Source organism: Octopus bimaculoides, chromosome 19, assembly GCF_046866305.1.
Source record: "Octopus bimaculoides isolate indiv1 chromosome 19, ASM4686630v1, whole genome shotgun sequence".
Classification (NCBI taxonomy): Eukaryota; Metazoa; Mollusca; class Cephalopoda; order Octopoda; family Octopodidae; genus Octopus; species Octopus bimaculoides.
Genome location: NC_142946.1, coordinates 52207950 through 52215449, shown reverse-complemented (window position 1 = coordinate 52215449; position 7500 = coordinate 52207950). Strand labels below are relative to the sequence as shown.

Here is a 7500-nt window from a genome sequence, read left to right as displayed (position 1 = left end):
TTGGAAGTTTTGTCATAAAATATCCAAGTTTTACTTTATTCTGTTTTGAATATATGTTCGAAAACATTTCTTGTGTGAGAAGTCGAATGTTTTTTCATTAATTATACCAAGGAAATCCTTTATGTTTTCCCCAATGATTAACATTGATGCAATTAGTTGTTCCCGATCGTTCAAAGTGATAAACTGCCACAATTATACTGAAATAAAATTAGAATTAAAAAGAAAAAAAAACCCCATTGTTCCAACAAATGTTAATGACGAAATAACAGTTGTGATGTATTATGTGAGAAATAGGTTAATTTCTAACCGGAATGATTAATTAAAACAACGAATGTCTAAGGAATAGCTATCATTTAGAATGCTTAATGAAGACAAAGGGAAATATCTATGAAATATATTACATTAGAATATAATTCAGGAATTAAAACAATACGCTACTCAAAATATTACACAAGAAGAATTTAACTGGAGTCTCTCATCTTTTATGCTTTGCTTTTTTTTTTATAGTAATCTGACTGCGGCCATGCTGGGGCACCGCCTTGCAGGGTTTAGCCAAACAAATCGACTCCAGTATTTTTTTTTAAGTTTGAGGATCTTTCTGATTTGCCGGACACCATTTTTAATTTAGTGTTTATTTAGTGTGTTTTCTACCGAAACACTTTAAAACTTCGTATATTTGTATATTTTGTCTTATAGAACAGAGAAAAAATTTTGTATGGAAGTTATTTCATGTTAAAAGTTGTCGTATTTCGGTAATTTCAACCAATCACTGACGTCTATTGAGGTGAAAACAATTACTGCTGTGGATTGTCAACAACACGTTGTGACGGTGTAATGGGATCTTTTCCCTTGAATAAAATTAGTGCCGTTGTTTGTCAACAACAACTATCGGCGGTACTGTTATTTATGACATCCTGAACCGCTAAGTTACGGAAACATAAGAAACCCACACCGTTTGTCAAGCGGTGACAGAAGACAGACAGACAGACACACACGCGCACGCGCACACACTCACAATATATATATATATAACGGGTTTCCACATAGTTTCTCTCTACTAAATACACTCACAAGGCATTGGTCCGGAGCTATAGTAGAAGACACTTGCCCAAGGTGCCGCGCAGTGGAACTGAACCCGAAATCACGTAGATGCAAAGCAAACTTCTTAATCATACAGCCACACCTGTGCCGCGCCATACTTGGAATTTGAAACAGTTTGAAAAGGTCATAGCTGTGTAATGATAACTTTTCTGGTCAAAAGAAAAAAAATCTGACACCATAACTAAAACTAAAGTGAACTCCAACCAGTGTGTGTACTTAATGGCTGGGATTTGCACTTACATATCATGGACTGCTGAGCACGTTTTGTGAAAATGAGACTAATATTCACACATAAAAAACAAAAAAATAGTTAAAATATCTTCTTAGTATATGTTTTACATCATCTGAAAGTTTTACATTATCTGAAAAGTCATTAGTTGAACTATTAGTCCTCTCGCATTCTGGGTGGGTGGGTGGGTGGGGGGGTATCGGGGCGTTTGAGTGACATTAAACCCCAACAAACACCCATAAATTATATGCATCTATCTGGGCCACGATCGTAGCCTGTCGACCTGTGCCTGACGATTACGATTGTGGCCCGTCGCACTTTATGTGTTAAGCCAAGCGCTTTCACAAACTTGAGCGGAGAGTAGTTCAAACTGAACACCAATAGTATTGATGTTACCAACATAGGAAGGTGTGCAATGGACATAAGCGCTACATCTCCTTCAATTAATAATTACAAAATCGAATTATTTTGATAGGCCTAGACGGTTAACACCTTTAATTTGCAATAAATGCCAACAGATGCAAATAGAAGAATTAACAAGCGCAGATGAAATAGAAAAGTTTCGATAAATATTTCTCCAATATATAAGTGTAGGCATGGCTGTGTGGTTTAGAAGTTCGCGCTTTGCAACCATGTAGTTGTGAGTTCAGTCCCACTGCACGACATCTTGGGTATCTTTTACTATTAGTCTGCCCCGGGCCGATCAAAGGGTTACGAGTGAGTTTGGTAGATGGAAATCGTGTGGTATATATTACGGAGACGTACTTGCATATATATATTTCACGTTGCTCCACAGTATCCGCAGTATCTTTCTCTATCTCTCTCCTTCTCCTGCTCTATTTCTCTGTCCCTTCGTCTCTTTCTGTCTGTCTGGCTGTCTCTGACACACACACACACACATACATATAGACACACACACACATATAGTTTATAGTTTAGAGACAGGTGTTCTCTATGTAGATAGAATACACTTCGAAGAAAAAAACTGTATAATATATGTGTATGGATATAAAATAGTCCGACTCACGGAATATAAATGATACCTATCTATCTATCTATCTATCTATCTATCTATCTATCTATCTATCTATCTATCTATCTATCTATTCAACTAAACACTTCCACCCGATGCCCCAGCATGGCCATAGTCCAATGTCTGAAGTAAGAATAAATAATTACGTGTGCACTGAATGATGGTAAACATAAACTGTCAAGTACTATTATCTTCAAGCTATTTTATTTTTCTGATTGAAGTCTATCCTTATCAATTATACAAAATATTCCTACAGACAGAAAAAGAAACAAGAAAAAGAAAAAAAGGAAAGAAAATAAGCATATAGGTTCAGTCATCACAGAACCGACATATACCCCATACCCTGAAGAAGTTCGCTTTGTGGCCTTTGGTTTCAGGTTCAGTCCCACTGCGCGTCACTTTGGACAAGTGTCTTCTACTATAGCTCCAGCCGACCACAGCCAATGTGATATAAGTGAATTTCGTAGTCGGAAACTTTGCGGAAGCTCGTCGTATATCTATCTATCTATCTATCCACACACGCACACACACACACACACACATGAAGCTCCGATGAAGCTATAAGGTGTTACAGGCACTCAACTATAGTGCTCAGCCACTTGCACGTTCATTTCACGAGCAGACTGTTCCGTTCATCGGATCAATGGAACCCTCATCATCGTAACCGGAGAAATGCCAATTAGCTATATATATAAAAAAAAATTGATTCAAGGGAAATAACCCCATATAAAAAAAAGGTTTTGTAAGGGAGATAACTCTCCTCACTCCGGTTTACATTTTTTAATGTCTTTGGAGTCTGCACAAAATATTTTAACAATTTTTTTTATACATTTACTAATCACATAAAATGTTATGATTCTTAAGCATCGAATGGCTATGAGGGTCCACTCGAATAAAATAGAAATTAAAGGGTTCCATAAGTAAGAAAGTGAACGAAGGTAAAGCGCGTGCGCATCACCCATTTCCGATGATTAAAAAAAAAAAAATTTTTCCTAAACTTTCTTCGGAATTCTGTTTTCGATATAGGAGAATACGATTATACCCCTTAAATCACGTTTTCAGAATTCTAATCCCCACCTGCTAATTTATTAATTCTTATCTGTTTTCGAATTATTATTTTTAATCCACGTATCAAAATACATAGATTACGAATTTTTGAGAATTCCTTTTTTTTTTTTAATTAAAATTTTTTTTAAAAGAAACATTTAAGGCTTCTTCCCCCACCCATCACCTCCTCGCTTTCAAAAAGCTAAAAACGCTGGATGTTTCACTTTCGTCTGATGATGTCACGTGCTCGCACTTTATCTCCGCCAGAAAATGGTTGAGAACCACTACACTCTAGACACAAAGTCTTACAACTTCAAAATTCGAAAAATGCGCCCTTTTGATTTTAATGCAGGTACTATTACCTCAATGGAAGTGAAATAGCAAAAAAAAAGACCCCCCAAAAAACTCCAAAAGACTAACCATTACTTATATTTTATTTGAAGAAGTTTAAATCGGTTGAATATAACCTAACAAATTTCTAGTTTCAAATTTTGGCACAAGGCCAGCAATTTCAGGCTTGTGGGTAAGTCGATTACATCGACCCCGTACTCCGCTGCTACTTTATTTCATCGACCCCGAAAAGATTAAATGCAAAGTCGACCTCAGCGGAATTTGAACTCAGAACATAAAGACAGATGAAATGCCGCTGAGCTCTTTACCCGGCGTGCTAACGATTACTAGACCTCATATTATTTTAAAACTTTGGCAGAAGGTCAGCAAATTTATGGGAGCGGGTAAGTCGATTACATCGACCCCAGTACTCAAATAAAATGACTAAAAATGCATGTGTCCTCAAATACTGTCCGCACGCTATATAGCCTTCTGGGTTCTTCTCTAGGCCATATTTCTTTCCTATTCCCTCTCTTTGTTTATTTTTTGGACGCTTTTGTATTTACTCTGATGAAGCTCCAGGTACTAGTTCGAAATCCTATGAAGATGAAGAATATTATTATGGTAGGCACCGACTGACATTGGAAGCGGAAACGGCCGTAAGAATTGTTATGTCATGTTATGTTTTGTATTAAAAAATAATCTACAGATGTGGTCCAAGTTGTTTATTTGCTGATCTAAAGTTTTCTCCATTTTCTGATTATTTAAATTTGATTCCTGATAAACTTTTGTTTATTCTGTTGTTACCTGTGCCCTATGGGCATAATGTGCCTGGATACCCATGCCGAGGGACAGCACAGGTAACTGATACCGATAGTAAACACGGATATTTTATCCCTTAGTCGGTTACTATAACCGCGCTAACTCTGCTTACCTTATATATATATATATATATATATATATATATATATATATATATATATATATAAAATTGAGATGTGTGTGTATTCAATTTTCACGCGAAAACGGCTTCACCAATTGCTTCCATATTTGTGATGCATGAATAATTCGACCTCGGACACATGTAAGGCTCTTCAATTGATTTTTTTCATTAAAAAAAAAAAAGATATTGCTTTATATTTATGATTCACTTCTTTAAAAAGGTTTCTCAATGTCAACTTCCGGTATTGACGTAAAAACAGCAGAGTCTCTCACTCTCTATTTTAATGCTTTCATTAATTCGCTACTTGTAAACAACTACGATAAATTACAGAAAGAAATATTTACTAAGTTCACATATTTAAATATTCGGTACAAGTTAGTTTTTAACGTGTTTTTATTTATACGATTTTTTCATTCCATGCTTATCTCATTCATTGTTTGCCATGCTCTCTCTCTCTCTCTCTCTCTCTCTCTCTCTCACACACGCACGCACGAAATCCAGGTGTTTTAACTTTTTCTGCAGGTGTTCTTAGCTTTTCCTGCAGGTGCTTTAGCTTTTCCTGCAGGTTTTCTTAGCTTTTTCTGCAGGTATTCTTAGCTTTTTCTGCAGGTGTTCTCAGCTTTTTCTGCAGGTGTTCTTAGCTTTTTCTGCAGGTGTTTTAGCTTTTTCTGCAGGTGTTCTTAGCTTTTTCTGCATGTGTTTTAGCTTTTTCTGCAGGTGTTTTAGCTTTTTCTGCAGGTGTTCTTAGCTTTTTCTGCATGTGTTTTAGCTTTTTCTGCAGGTGTTTTAGCTTTTTCTGCAGGTGTTCTTAGCTTTTTCTGCAGGTGTTTTAGCTTTTTCTGCATGTGTTTTAGCTTTTTCTGCATGTGTTTTAGCTTTTTCTGCAGGTGTTTTAGCTTTTTCTGCATGTGTTCTTCGTTATTACACAAATATTACATTAAAATTTTGAAACAGACGGTAACTGCTCGATTTGAAACAGACGATAGCATTTACGTTCGATGCTTGCTTTTACTTACTTATTTTCTGTTCCTATTGTTATATCTATATTTTTATAACAACCAGCTATCGACTAATATTGTATCACCATCCACTAACCATCGACTGATATTGCAGGTCACTAAGAACAAAAAAAAAGACAAAAAAAAACCAACCGCCCCCCCCCCCCCCCCCAACAAAATCAAAGTAAAACACTCAAGCAGATAGCTTCTCGCTGTGCAACATCTAACTTTTGCTTTTCTGCGTCCCAAACCTCTTCCATTGAACTGACTGCTCCCAAACGGTGCAGAACATCTAAGTATGACACTTTATCGATAGCCTGATCGACTAATATTGTGGTCACTCATTTCCGTAGTGTTTAACTTTCTTAATGTTCACTGCATTAAATATGACACCCATTTACCTTAGTTTACCATCTAAGTAGTGTCACTTAGTTGTTATTTTGCTGTATTTGTTTTTTAGTAATCATATTTATTTCTGGAGTGTTGCTGTATTGTTAATGTCATATGGATGGTGTATCAGGATTAATTACTTTTTAAGCAATTCTCTTTTTCTCCCGGTCAAGACTTAGACACTATTTTATGTACTCTTAACGATTCGCGAGTCTGATACGTGTCTAGAGTTCTCTCCTATACTTAACAAAATAAAGTAGTATTAGAAATAGCATAATATTAATTTATTCTCATCACATTTTATTGTACTTTAAATTGTTAATGCTCCATTTTTATTAGACACGATGACACCCACTTACCCACTGCACAAGGTGTCTCGGAGTTATACGTTTTAGTTTGACTTTATGTTATTTCTAATGTACTTCTGCTGTTATTTCTTAATACAAAATTTTATTAGCTTCCTCGTTTTGTAAAGTTCTATTATAGTGCTTGTTATTGAAGTGTTTTTTCTATCTTTACAAATTTTGTTGATGCTTTCTCGTTTGAATTCTGTCATCACGGTTTGAATTTCATTGCTCATCTGTTTTTTTTTTACAGGTCTTCTTTCTTCCGTTTGATCTAATGTCGCGTCTGTTATCCACTTCAGTCGTTTCAACTTTTTCTTTGATAATATTTTTCTGCTTCTTTCAAAACCACATTTTTAGTTTATTTCTCCATTTCTACAGGGTATCCCTTTTTTTTTTACATTGCTAAAGTGTTTAAAATTGTTACCTTTTTTTTTCTAAAATTTCAGTGTTTTATTAATTTCTAATGATCGTGTCTTCTTGGTGTTTTAATTCTTTTATTGCTATAACACCGTAATTTGACAACAATAACTTGATGCTCACAATTGAATTCAGCACCTAACTTTATTAACACTCCTTTTCCATCGCTGTTGGACTATAAAGTAGTCTATTTAGTACAACACTTCTGATCAAGAGAAATTCAAATGTAAACGTATTTATGATGCTGGTTAAATTATGTATTGGAAATACAAAGTTTGTTTGACTCATAGAATTTAAGTAGACGCTCTCTTTGTCCATTCCTAATGCTTAAACCGAAATTGTTCAAAGGTGTTGATTTTTGCTGCTAGTTTTTGTGCCGTAGAATTTTCATCTTTGATAAGAATGATGACATCTTTTGGAGGTAATTGATTTATTTCCTTTAGATTTCTTTCTCAGGAAAATTTGCTCCAAGAACTGATGCTATAAAAGACAAAAATGGTAATATGCTTTACGAAGGTAATATATAAAGTTAAGCTGAAAAAGAATAACCCTTTCCAACAGAGGCACAAGAAATTGTTGCGGAGGGGGTGAATCGATTACATTGACCCAAGTGGCAACTGGCACTTATTTCATCGATTCCGAAAGGATGAAAGGCAAAGTTAAAT

General features: G+C 35.4%; 1 protein-coding gene across 1 annotated transcript in view; it reads right to left on the bottom strand.

The window, feature by feature from the left end:
- LOC106883399 (testis-expressed protein 11) overlaps positions 1-2195 on the bottom strand; it is a 36888-nt gene extending 34693 nt beyond the window's left edge. The window contains exon 1 of the mRNA XM_089337694.1: positions 2096-2195. The gene's annotated coding sequence lies outside the window, so the exon portion shown is untranslated. The remainder of the gene's footprint in view (positions 1-2095) is intronic.
- Positions 2196-7500: the final 5305 nt, after the last annotated feature.